Genomic DNA, 13,361 nt, shown 5'->3' on the forward strand with positions numbered 1-13,361 from the left:
CAAAAGTTTTGAACACTGTTATTTACAACACTTCCGATTTGTTCACAGTTACTTACTTCCTCCATGATTTTGCTATGCTTCTGCATAATTGGAGTGTATTTCCCCACTCCATTGACTTGGGCTTGGTCATGTTACTTACTTTAACAAATAAAATGTGAGTACAGATGACTAGCATGATTTAACTTTGCTCCTGTCTTCCACCATCACAACAGCATGCCTCAGATAGTGGCCATTCTTTGAGACTGGATGCCCATATAAGAAAAAATTTAGATCTCAGACCAGCTGAGCAAAGCCCAGAAGAGCATCAGCCCACCCATGACTTTCATGTAACATGATCAAGAAATAATATTTTGATGTTGTAAGTCACTAAAATAATGGGGTTATTTCCACAACAAGAACAGACTAACGCAATGTAGGAATCTGACAATACTGACTTCATCTTTGGCCCTCCATCTTGTTCTCCCCTCTGGCACACAGATGGCACCACTTTAGATAACTACCCTGTGACCTCACCACCATGTTCCTTGCTCCATAAAAGCTAGGGGTTAAGATGTGGAGAGCAGGAAGCAAATATGGAGTGGAGAATAGCTGTGTAGTACCACTTGGATCATCTGTTCACTAACCTGATTGCCCCTGTCAATAAAGTAACCTGAACAAAACTCTATATAAATGGTATGGAGTGGCTTGCTTTGTTTTTTGGTATTAAAGTGACTTTTTTAAAAAATGTTTTTAAAGTTTATTTATTTTGAGAGAGAAAGAGCAAGAAGGGGAGGGGCAGAGAGAGAGAGAGAGAGGGAGAGAGAGAAAATCCCCAGAAGTCTCTGGCACTTACAAAACAGAGCCTGTCATGGGGCTCAATCCCATGAACCATGAGATCATGACCTAAGCCAAAAGTTGCCTAACTGACTGAGCCACCCAGGCTCCCCAAATTCGTTTTACCAGTTTTGGTGGGGGGGGGTGTTTTTGTTTTTAGGTAGGCTTCATGCCCAGTGCAGAGCCCAACATGAGGCTTGAACTCAAGACCCTGAGATCAAGACCCAAGCTGAGATCCAGAGTCAGATGTTTAACCAGCTCAGCCGCGGAGACACCTGGTATTAAAGTGACATCTAAGTCTGCAGAGTACACAGTACTGACCCTCTTCTACCTTCTGACACACTGTTATTTTTGACTTTAATCTTTGAATTTCTCACAAGAAATTTTATAATGGGAGGGGGTTTAAATTCAGAATTGGGCATCTCTGTGTTGTTAGCATTTTATTAATGGAGTATGTTAATCTCATAACAGAACCTCTGATGAATCATGCTGGGCAATGGCCTGGCCATGATGTGAGAATGGAAATAAAACAGGAAATGAAATTTTTATTTTGATACATCATGGGCTTGGAGTTAATTAATGTAATGATTGATGGGGGGCACCTGGGTGACTCAGTCGGTTGAGTGTCCAACTTCGGCTCAGGTCATGATCTTGTGGTCTGTGAGTTCGAGCCCCATGTCAGGCTCTGTGCTGACAGCTCAGAGCCTGGAGCCTGTTTCAGATTCTGTGTGTGTGTGTCTCTCTCTCTCTGCCCCTCCCCCGCTCATGCTCTGTCTCTCTCTGTCAAAAATAAATGAACATTTAAAAAATATATATATAATGGCTGATGTATATTTTAGAGTCTTCTGGATGCAAAATTCACACAGTTGACCAGCATTCCTAGGAGAATTCAAAAAGATGCAATCTCATAAAGGTAAGAAGAATTGCCCTGATAACTGCAAATCTCCTCTCCACATCCCTGACTGACCATAAACTGAATGACTAAGTTCAACAGGTAAGGTAAAGTTAGGGAAGAATACTTATTTCCCTGCTCCTCATGTTTCCCTGTGGAGGTAGGAACTTCTCTATGGTAATGCCTATGGTCTTCTGCCCCATCCATTACTCACTTTTCCCCGTTGAGAAGCGAGATGCCTCATTAGGGGCGGCAGCAATTAGCCCATGTTTCTTGACTGGGTAAGATTAATCTATTAAAAGATGATAAGCACTAAGGAATTTATTCTTTTCTTCTCTCTTTGCCCCAATTCAGAGGACACAGCAATAAATGCAGTGTGTCTGTTCTGCAGACTAAAATGTTCCATTGGGTAGGCAATCCCACACTTGGAAGCAGGGAGGGAGAAAACAGTCCTAAACAAGTCCACTTAGCACTCAAACCTAAGCAATTTTCTCCAAATGGCTCAAATTGTGTTATGACTGCTATCAATCTGCCTGCTGCATTTATCTCTCTGTTGCTTTCAAATTCAAACTCCAGTGAGGAAGATGGGAGTTATTTTTTAGTCCCCTCCAATTCCAACATATATTTTCCAGTGTACTTTCCTGAAAGTTCTGTTGTCAAGGATATTGATTCCATCACATAACTTTGAGTGTGGATGTAGATGGAGTGGCAAGGAGAGAACTGGCAGGGCAATTGAAACTGTTTTCAAGCCATCAATCTCCCCTTTCTTCCTGAGCCACACTTTCCTGGAACTCAGAGTATAATACCCTGGGGCTCATGTATTTCCATGTCAACCACAGCTTCTGAAATACCAGTCTGGACTGAACTGAGGCTCCTGCTTGTTCCAGCATGGTGACTGGAAATGTAGCATTGGGCTATCTACCAACAAGGAATGCCTTCTTGGAGAATATATATTGTGCTTTAAATCTGAGATGGCATTGTCCCATCTTGGCCATACTGTAAGCACCACATTTGGAAACTTTTCCTTCTGTTACATAGAGTAACAGAGACTTAGCTTGCCCAATTTAAATCTCTACCTGATAACACAAGATATATATACTCTTACCAGGAGTCCATAGCCGGGTACTCACATCTTAAAAGAGCAGACCTAAAATTCTGCTAATTTTGACAGTACAAAATCTCTCCCTTAACTCCACTATTCTCTGTTACTAACCACGATGTTCCTTCCAGGTATCACCAACAAATCTCCCTTGACTACATATTTGTTAGTAAGGCAATAAACTTCTCCTGTTTTACTTTCTCTTTTCTGTCCCTATCCCCATGACTCCTACAAACACCACACACACACACACACACACACACACACACACACAAACACACACACAGACTATAGCTTTTGTGTGCGTGAGAGACTGTGCAGTCTCCCTATTTAGAAAACCAGAGTCACATAATTATGCCTTCCTCCAGAGCAGAGAACTCCTTCATGGCTTTGGTGTTCACTGACTAGCATTGGCTTGAACACCTCTAGCAGACAATAAAGCCATTCCTCTCAAAATAGCCCATGCCATTTTCAGGTCTTGCTAATTGTGTATCACCCAGGGACTTGACAGGAATCTCATGGTCAAAATTATCCACAAACTGGATAATTTGAGGAGAACTTAATAAGGGGCTGCTTACCAAGGTATCAGCTCAGTGTAAGGAAACTACAAGGGATAATGCAGAGCTCCAGAGCTAGTAAACACCCTAGGTCTACAGGCTGAAAGGAAGGGGTGAGGGGATAGAGGAAAGCAGACAGAGAGAGAAGCATGTGATACTAGCCCATGGTAACATCCCAGGGAGGAAGCCAGGGTAATAATAAATACCCTGGGACCTCACTTTCCTTTTGCCCTCTTGTGCCTATAGCCCTTCCCATTGTCTAAAGTCAATCAAAAGTCTGCCATTAAGACAGGGCTGAGACTGGAGTGGAGTGACTAGAGCAAGGTGCCTAGTGCTCAACATACAAGGAGACACTTCCTGTCAGGGCCATGCAAATGCAGCATCAGCACTGAGAGTGAGTGCCTCCTTAAATGTGGTGCCCTAGGTGCCTCTCTTGCCTCATCTAGTCCCAACCCTGGGTGAAGAGAGCCCACTGATGAAATCCATGGAAATCAACCTCCCAGGGCACAGAGCTGGGTTATGAGTCAACTTGAGAATCATTTGGAAGATATTGAGCACACACTGTTAGCAGGGTATTCATTATGGTAAGTTAAAAATCTGTGGCTTCCACTGAACCCACTTGATCCAGGATTACTTGACTAAGTTAGATTTCTTTTAGGTATAATTTCAAAAAGTTAAAAGGCATGACTCTCCTAGAAATATAAAATGAACATATGCCAAGGATTTTTTTCAACCCATTCATTAATGAGTAAAGAATAAGATGTTAAAACCAGTTCAAAGGAAAATGTGAAGACAGATTTATGTAGTCAAGTTAGCCGAAAGAATGTTAAAGTGAATATGCTAATAAATGTAAAACTGGTTAATATCTTACAGGGCAATAAATTTAAAGCTTTAGGGTTATCTTTTCTACTGGAGGGAAATCAATTACATCTCAACATTTAAAATTTATCTGTGCTATACACAAGAATCATTTGCTTCGCAATTGATTTTCCACAAGACCGCTTTTCTATTAGAAAGCCAATCTAGGGTGCATACCCTTTTAAGAATTAATTAATACATTGAGAATCCATCTGACAATTCCCAGTATTCCACTAAAAGAATATCCAATAATCACCTTTCTTATTTCTAATATTGGATACTTTTGAAAAGCGTTTCTTCTTCTGCCTGGAAGCCTTTTGGATATATAAAGATACGGACACATCTCATTTTACTCCAGGAGTCAGGTGCCCAGGATTAGACCCAGGTGCAGTGTGAGCAGGAAAGTGTTTTGTTTCAGTTCCCCAAGGGAGAATCAAAACCAATCATTTTTAAAGCTGAGGGGATATTGTTAAATGTAAATCCCATTTACTGCCTCCTTCACTCTAAAGAAAACCTTCATTATGTATGTTCTCTGCCCAGAAAAGAGGTAGGGCACTGCCTTTATAGCCATAGCCGTGGGAGGACAACAAGAAAGAGACAAAGAACTAGTCGGACAAGTAGCCACAATGTAGATTCCCAAGTGGCATTTAGTTTGTCAACATACTTAGTTAAAATTTAATCAATAGTTAATTTGATCCCAATACTATACTTTTGTGTGAACTGCAATCAAAATATGGGCTCTCGGTATCAGGTATGAATTATCCATCTTTAGTGACAATGACTTATAACTGATGCCCCTAAAGACCATTGTGTTCATTCTTTTGGTGTTTTTTTTTTCCCCATCATCATCCTTACTATCTTGCTCTGTTCCAATTTGCTTGAGACCTCAGAGATAAAAAGGATCTTGAAAATCTTCTGGGTGAGAGCTGTCCAGTACAATGTTCTATACTGATGGAAATGTTCTATATTTGTGCTGTTCAGTATAGTAACTGCTAGCCACCTGTGGCCATTATACACTTAAAATGTTTCCAGGACAGGATTTCTCAAACTCAGAACTATTGACATTTGGGCTGGATAATTCTTAATTGCTGCCAAGATTGGTAAGAAAATTCAACCACCTTGCTGAGTTGGTCCACACACAGTCATCCTAATGAATGTCAACCTCATTCTCTCAGCTCTCAGAAATCTTTTAAACTCCCGTTGACTTCTCTTCACAAATTCATGGTGGCTGTTCCAAATTCTCCCACTCTGCTCAAAATCATGACTTCACTCTGCCCACCAGTTCCAAGAATAGGAGGAAAGCAGAATCAGCTGCAGCTGTAGTATGAGATTACTTCCTCATGTAATTCTGGAGTTTACTTAAATCTTCCAGTTCCCATGTGGGTGGCAGTACTGATCAGGTCTGAATTTCTCCATGCTGTGAGAAATCCAAAGTGGGAATACCTGATTCCTTGGATATAAGAGAGACAGCTCAGTGTAGTGAAAAGAGCATTGTATGGAGATGCAAGAGGCCAGGTCTCTACAATCCGTTCTGTTAATAACTCATGGTTATTTGGGCAAGACCTTCAATCTGTCAAGTCTCAGATTACCCACCTTGAATGCCAGGGAAAACCTTCAGTGATTTTTTCCCCAAGATTTTAGATAATCTTTTTAGATCTAGACCTTTTAGATTCTACTTTCTTTTTTACTCTTCATCTTCTAATAATAATAAAAAAAAAAGTTTATTGAGTACTTACTATGTGCCGTCACTGTACTAGTTGCTGGAAATCTAACAGTGACTAGAATAGACTTGACTTATGCCCTGATGTAGTTTTATGGGGAAACTGGCTACCTGTTCAATGCCCCACCCTGGGAAAACTCAACTCTAGGGAGAACAATCAATCCAAGCAATAAGGTTGTGTTGCTCTATTCTTATCTAACCCACAAGGCACTGGGAGGGCAAGACTCTGCCTCCTCCAAAGTCATGATTTCTCCCATGCAGCTTGTTGATTGTTTAGTAGAACCAGGGATTTTATGCAAAATATTTAATGATGAGCACAGTATAGGCATTGGCCAATGAAACTTATGGCTGAAGCAGGATGTCACTCCTAGACTTATTCCTTTGGTTGCTGATTTGTGGGGAGGTCTGGGGGATTCCAGAGGAGAGACTAGGGTGACCATGGCAGTAGGTCAAGTCTCAGAGAAACTAGGGAAGTTACTTTTTACCAGCATTTATAGAAATATATCTATATTCAAACTACATAGTGGCCATGCTGGTCAGACTGGTCAGAGGCTACTAGTCAGTTAATATTCATTAACCCTAAGTAGAATTGAGGAGGCAATGTGGACACACAGCTATGTGACTTATCAACAGCATTGGCTTTTCCAGAGTCATCAAGAGAAGACTGCAGTACCCCAACATTTTTTTAAAGATGCCTGCTTGGATGGACATATGTATGTAAACCTAAAAAGTTAACTTCAGCTTCCTCTTTTGACTCTACCCAAGTTTCCATCCAGAACCTTTCTGTCCTGGGCCATCTCATAGTTCTACCCATTCCTGAGTCCAGATATTTCTGAGTCCGGATAACCTCCTTGTATTGACATGTCATCTTAAATGTGGAGTTTAAGATTCTAGACTACCTTGTTTGTCCCAATGCATTTTCCTTCCAACAGAAATAACTCTAATGAGTTATTTTCTGCCAAGTATGGGGAAACCACATGTTTCTGTAATGAAATTATGCAATGAACTACTCCACTTCTGCTTTCTCCTTTTCCCCTCCCTCCCCTCCTTCCTTTCATTCCTGTCCCTCCTTTCCTCCCTTTCTTTCTTCTTTCCTTCCACTCTTTTAACATATGTTTATTGTATGCCTACAATATGGCTTTGATTCTAGTTACTGAGAATACAGCTCTGAACAAAAACAAAATCCTCCACTCTTATAGACCTGAGTTATGAAGTTCATGAAACTTTAGCTTCATGCCCTTCATTTGTATGAACTTTTTCTAAGGCTCCAAGAGAGGCCCTAGAAATATGTTTCTCTGCTTTATATACTTTATAAATTTTATAAAATTTGTAGAAGAGGGGCACCTGGTGGCTCAGTTGGTTGAGTATCTGACTCTTGGTTTAGGCTCAGGTCATGTCTCGCAGTTCTTGCGTTCCAGCCCCACATCAGGCTCTGCACTCTCAGTGCAGAGCTTGCTTCAGATCCTCTGTCTCTCTCGCTCTCTCTCTGCCCCTCCCTCACTGGTGAACTCTCTCTCTCTCTTTCTCTCTCTCTCTCTCTTAAAAATAAAAAACAAAAAAGCCCCAAAAATAAAATTTGTAGAAGATGTTTTAGCTGTAATTGGTGAAGAATGTTGTCTCTTTCCACCTCAATTTTTCCATCATCATGCGTCCCCTTGTATCAGATGACATTTGAATGGCAGAAAATACTTCGAGAATTCTTGTATGGAGAAATTGAGTGAGAAATATATGGTCTGGGTTTGGTAGGATATATATAGGTGGTATGCATCCACTTTTGTATAAAGTTATTTAGCTGTTTTAATGTAGGAATGGGCTTCTAGAATACTTCTCCTGTCTACTATAGTACTTTATCTACCATGTGACACAAAGTTACATGCCCAGAGGACGTATCATGAAATAAAATGTGTCCTACAGTGGCCAGTTCTAAAAGTGTGTGACTGGATGAGGAGAACCAAGATCTGAAACATACAGAGTTGGAAACTATCAATGAAACCTTTCTCTAATCATCAGACAAATAAAATTATTAGTAGGGAATTTGAGTCTCCTCAATACTTAGTCAAAACAAAAGTTCTCTCTTGTTGGCAAAAAACTCAATAATGTGTATACTGTTAAAAAAGGAACTGTATATTTTTTCTGTTTAGGTGGAAATCATGCAAAATAGAACTTATCAGAATTTCTGGGTTTATAGGGTACATATTTGTAGCAGCACTACAATGAGTTTGGGTGTTTTATTAATCAATAATAAAAACAAACTAGTTGGGGCTTCTAGGTGGTTCAGTTGGTTGAGAGTCCAGCTCTTGGTTTCGGCTCAGGTCATGATCTCATGGTTTGTGAGTTCGAGCCCCACATTCACCTCCACACTGACCGTGTGGAACGTGCTCGGGATTCTTTCTCCTCTCTCTGCCCCTCCCCCACTAGCGTTGAGTACATGCACACACTCTCTCAAAATAAACATTTTTTTTAAAATGGGCAAAGGATTTGAACAGACATTCTCCAAAGAAGACATACAAAGGGCCAACATGTGAAAAGATGCTCAACATCAGGGAAATGCAGGTCAGAATCACAATGAGATATCACTTCACCTGTTGGGATGGTTATTATAAAAAACAAAACAAAAATAAAATAACGTGAGGATATGGAGAAATTGGGACCCGGTGCACTGTTGAAGCAAATGTAAAATGGTGCAGCCATTATAGAAAATAGTGTGGAGGTGCCTCAAAAAGTTAAAAATAGAACTACCATATGATCCAGCAATCCCACTTTTGAGTATTTATGTAAAATAATTTTTTCCAATTTTTTTCTAGTTCCTTACGTGTAAAATTACGTTATTGATTTGATTTTCAAAAATTTTTAAAGTGTTTATTTAGATTCCAGTTAGTTAACATACAGTGTAATATGAGTTTCAGGTATAAAATTTAGTGATTCAACACTTCCACACAGCACCCAGCGCTCATCATGACAAGTGCACTGCTTAATCCCCATCATCTATTTCACCCCTCCCCCTACCCACTGCCCTTCTGATAACCATTGGTTGTTCTCTATAGTTAAGAGCCTGTTTCCTGGCTTTCCTCTCTCTCTTCTTCCCCTTATGATCGTTTGTTTTAAGTTCTACATATAAGTGAAATCATATGGTATTTGTCTTTCTCTGACTTATTTCACTTAGCATAATACTGTCTAGTTGCAACGACATGAGTTTATATAGAGAAGAATTAAAACAGAATTTCAAAGTGATATTTGCACTCTCATGTTCACTGCAACATTATTCACAATAGCCAATATATAGAATCAATCTAAATGTTCTTCAGTGGATGAATGGATAAAGAAAATGTGGTATATATCTACAATGGAATATTATTACATTACATTAATTACAGGAATTACATCAATCCTGTAGATAAATTTGGAGAGAATTAACATCTCAACAATATTGAATTTTCCAATCTATGAACACAGAATAGCTCTTTATTTATTTAGCTCTTCTTTCATTTCCTTCTTCAGTGATGAGAAGACTACTTTGATAAGATGGCATTTAAGACCTTAATTAAGTGATATCATGAGCCATGAGGCTATCTGGAGGAACAGTATTCCAGGCAGAGTACAATGAGTACAAAGGTCCTTAGGTATAGTGTGCTTTGAGTGTTCTAAGCAAGGAGGCCACTGTGACTGACTGAAGAGAGGTGGAGTGAGGGGGCAGAGAATGAAGTCACAAAGGTAACAAGAGGCCAGATCATGTAAGACCATGTAGGTCATTGTAAGGTTTTGAATTTTATTTAGAGTAAGATGGGAAGTTGATTAAATAATTTTTAGCAGAGGTGTGACATTTGATTTATTTTTTTAGGTCACTTTGGGTGGTTTGGGGAGAAAAGACTAATAGGGAAAGGTGAGTCCAAGATAGAAGCAGAAAAACCATTACAGAAAAAAATTACAATATTTTAGCAAGCACATATGGTGACTTGGACTAGAATGCCAGTAGAAGTAATAAATGTTGGAATATGGATATATTTTAAAGATAGAGTTGATGGGATTTGCTAAGAGCTAGATGTGGGCAGCTAAAGAAAGAGAGGAGTCAAAGATGGCTGTGAGCTTTTGGGCCTAAACAATTGGAAGAATAGATTTTTCATCAGTTCAGTTGGGGAAGACTATACAAGGACATGTTTTGGAAGGGGTTTATCTGGCTTAAAAGGAGTAAGAAGGGGAAAAAGTTTTTTTCTAAAATCGTTATGCACCATTGAGTTTTAAGCACAGAATCTGAGAATTTGCAGCCTATGTTCTGAGTATATTTCAATAGCAACCACCTGCAGTAAACAACAGCCTATGCATTATGGTCTGAACATTTATGGTAAGGAGAAGGCAATAGGCAGAAAGTAGGAAAAGAATATTTCAATTAGTAACTGAAGTGATTATGTCTCTTAAGAGGCATGCAGGAATGGGTGTTAATGAGTCTCTGGGTAGAAAAGACCTCACGGAAGATATTCTATTTTATTTGAGACTTGAAGAAGTTAGCCAGCAGAGGGGGATGGGGTTTGTGGGGGATGGAAGATTAACCTATAATAAGTCAAATGATGAGCAGGTGCAAGGATCCAGAAATGAGAGGATGTGTTTGAGGAATTAGAGAAAGTCAATCATAAGTATAGAGCAAGGAGAGCCAAAAGAAGAATAAGGCAGGAGATGGGTTTAATCCTAACAATTAGATCTGCAATTTTGTAAAATCACTGTGGCTGCTGTGTGACTCCTGTGTAGAGAGCGAACTGCAGGAGCACAGATGTTAGTTATCGAGCCTGAAGACTAAATAGGCTTGTATTCTAACTTGTAGTCTTGGTGAGGGATGATGATGATGGCAGCGGGTTCAAACTTCAGAGATATTTAAGAGCTTATCTATGGCCAAAGAGAAGAGAGAAGCCCTAAGAATGACTCATTACTGGGTTTCTAGGGTGAGCAGCTTGGTGGATGATGGTTCCTTTTAGGAAGATGGGAGTGCCAGTTATTAAATTTTTGTCTCTCAGCTCCAAACCTTAGAGTAGGTTTGGACTATCTTTCTCTATTCCACTTTGTGAAGCTGGTGCTTGTGACTTGCAAACCACATTCCTGCTTCGCCAGCTGGCTCTCCATCAGGCTCTGCCATTGGTGGTGCTAGGGAGACTGCAAAGCTGGAGGAGAAATGCCCCTTAGTGTCTGCTTCCTCTTAGCGTTTCTGCAGCAATGATTCTTCCCCCCAGAAGCAGCCAGCCCTTCCCATACCAGCAGCTGAATGCAGTTGGCAGTTTTCCTGTCACTCGCAGAGCCGGTCTCAACATGCTCCCCACAGCCTACAGGGCCTCTGGATCCCAGGCTTATGGGGAGCCTCCTCTGCACTCAAAGATTCAGGTATCAAAGATTCCAGTTAAGCAGCATCTCTTCCTCAGAGGTCTGAGTTTAGCTATTGGTGTGTATGTGGGGGGAACCCTCTAATTTTCTAGGTTTTAATAATTCTAGCCTCTTCCCTTTATTCCCTCTGCCTTTCCTGCAGTAGCTATCTCCATGATACCTTAGAGGATTTTTTAAAAACCTTTTATTTGCATAGTTAGTATTTCTTTACATTAAATTCTCTTTAAGCAAATAACCAGCGTGGTTTCTGTCTCCTAACTGGACTCTGATTGGCACAGAAATTGTTGCTAGGAGTACTCCCAGGAAACAGACCCTAAACAGTGGGATTTGGCCATTAGCTTGGCTTTGTGCTCGGCTTGAATGTAGTGCTGAGCTCCTTGCTAATAGGAAATGAATACTGGTAACCCATGTCATGCAGAAGTATCATTATTAATTAAGTCATCACCTGTAGTTGATTGGGATAAAGTGCCTAATGAAACAAGTCTATCTGCCGTGTTTGACTGTTAGAACAGTAACAATGACTATGACAACTGGTGATAAATAGGTTCTTCTGAATACACTAAAGCACTTAGAGAAAGTACCAACCTTGAGTCCTCATACTCTGCTCAAGTCTTATCAAAGAGGCGGAGGGATTCCATGACAGCCTTAAAAGAATCTCTCATTTCCACAGGGCACTTGGTGGCTCAATCAGTTAAGCAACTGATTTCGGCTCAGGTCATGATCTCATGGTTCATGGGTTTGGGCCCTGCATCGGGCTCAGTGCTGACAGCTCAGAGTCTGGAGCCTGCTTCAGATTCTGTGTCTTCCTCTCTCTCTGTCCCTCCCCCACTTCTCTCTCTCAACAATAAATAAACTTAAAAAATAGAAAAAAAAGAATCTCTCATTTCTTATAGCTACAGGGCTGCTACTGCTAAAAATGAACAGATATTTAATTGTCCAGTTTACAGAATTTACAACATCAGTTGAATGTATACCCTTGCCAGGTCTCTGGTGTAGAAGTTAGGAAAGTGATAGGGAAGGAGAGGGACCCCAAAACGTGGATTGGGGATACATCTGGATGGACTTAGGCCAAGGTGAGAATTTTGAAATCTCAAGTCACTTTGAACCTCTTCTGTCAGTGGAAGCAGCTTGTCCTCCTGTGTCTGAGGATATCAGTCTTTCCTTGCTTGAGAACTATCCATTATTCCCGTAACTAGGGTCAGATATCCGCATGCTCCGGGGGAACAAGTACAAAGTCCGATCCAGGAGGAAGCAGCTTATAAACCAAAAAAGCTGATTGCCAGATTTTCCCAACTTACATCAATATAAACCTGAGGAATATGTATAGAAATGAATTTTAAGGAAGATGGGATATAAAACCGGATTAAAATAAACTTAAAAGAAATACATGTTTAGACATAACAGATATACATGGCAACTGGTAAAATCCTTACATTGGCAATTTGACCCATGGAACAAGGACTATAATGGTAGAAAGGAAGCCTCTGGAACCTTTCCATCCTACTAGGACAGTAAACAAAACGAATAGCATATCTTCAAGGGAATTGCAGAGGTTAGTGCCCATTACCAAAGACTTAGAAAGATGTATGAGTGGTGATACCTATCACATTCCCACATAAGTCGCCTGTTTGTCCAATGCAGAGAGCAGATCTTGAGAAATATCTGAGGATGGTCATAAACTTAATCAGGAGGTGACTTTTGTTGTAGTTAATATTCCACATGTAGTATTTTTACCAAAGCAGATTAACACCATAGCTCCTTGCACCTAGTATTCAGCTAATTAATTGATATGGCAAATGCTTTTTTCTCTGTATCTGTTCATAAGGACCAACTAGAAATAGTTTACTACTTATATAGCAGGGCCAGTAGTACATGATTACAGTTTTATCTCAGGGTTACATCAAATCTCCTACTTTGTGCCATAATATTGTCTATAGATATCTTGATCATCTAAATGTACAAAATCAACTGATTCAGTACAGTGATTGAATTATGCTGATTGGACCTGATAAACAGGTAGTAGTAAATATATGGGATGGCTAAGTAAATAGCTGGATA

This window comes from Panthera onca, chromosome C1 (assembly GCF_046562875.1).
Source record: "Panthera onca isolate mPanOnc1 chromosome C1, mPanOnc1 haplotype 2, whole genome shotgun sequence".
Taxonomy (NCBI): domain Eukaryota; kingdom Metazoa; phylum Chordata; class Mammalia; order Carnivora; family Felidae; genus Panthera; species Panthera onca.